Source organism: Echinops telfairi, unplaced genomic scaffold (genome assembly GCF_000313985.2).
Source record: "Echinops telfairi isolate 266 unplaced genomic scaffold, ASM31398v2 ScPeMD7_7406;HRSCAF=8444, whole genome shotgun sequence".
Classification (NCBI taxonomy): Eukaryota; Metazoa; Chordata; class Mammalia; order Afrosoricida; family Tenrecidae; genus Echinops; species Echinops telfairi.
The window spans coordinates 3268077-3268952 of NW_022111306.1; positions in this window are offsets into that span (position 1 = coordinate 3268077).

Sequence of the window (876 nt, forward strand, 5' to 3'; positions counted from 1 at the left end):
TTCTCCCATGTTGACTTCATTGATGCCTCACTTAGATGACTGCTTGTTTTAAGACAATAAGGCCCCAGACACTATACCTTCTGATAGATGGGCACCTTCTGATTTCATCACCACACTTTGCTATAGCACCCATATCTTCAGTGATATCTTCATGAAGGCAAGTATCAAGTACTTATGCCATGTCATAAGAACTAATTTTTCTTAGGCCGGGGCTAGAATTAAGTGAGAGTCCAACATCCTTTCCTGTATCTATGGTTCATGTAGGTCTCTGTTTTACTTTAGAGACACCTGTCTTGGAGCAAGTACAGCCAGAATGTTCCTTAAAAGCAAGAATGGCAAGACTTCATCTTACATCTTACCCTCCTGAAGTCGTTCCTCCCATCACTGTTTCTGAAGGGTTTGTCTATCCTGAATTCTATAAATTGAAAGCTCTTGTCTATACTGATGTATCTACTCTGGACTAGCAGGATTAGTGAGGTAAGACTAAGATCATAATAGTAGGGGGAGGAAGGACTAAGGACCTAGAGAAGTGTTGTGTGTTTCCTTGGTGCTATAATGCCCCCTGGATGTATCTTCTCTTCTGTGTGGCACTTCTGTGCTGGCATGTGCAATTATCCCTGGATGGCTCTGAGTCTCTACCAGGACACCTCTCCTTCACCTCTGATGAGGTGTTTATTTTTGAATTTCTGATGCCTGTTCCCATCAACACCTCATGATCACACAGGCTGGTATGCTTCTTCTATGTGGGCTTTGTTGATTCCCTGCTAGATGACTGCTTGTTTGGCTTCAAGCTTTTAAGACCTCAGACACTATACCTTTTAATAGCTGGGCACCACCTGCTTTCTTCTTCACATTTGCTTATGCATCCAGTTTAGA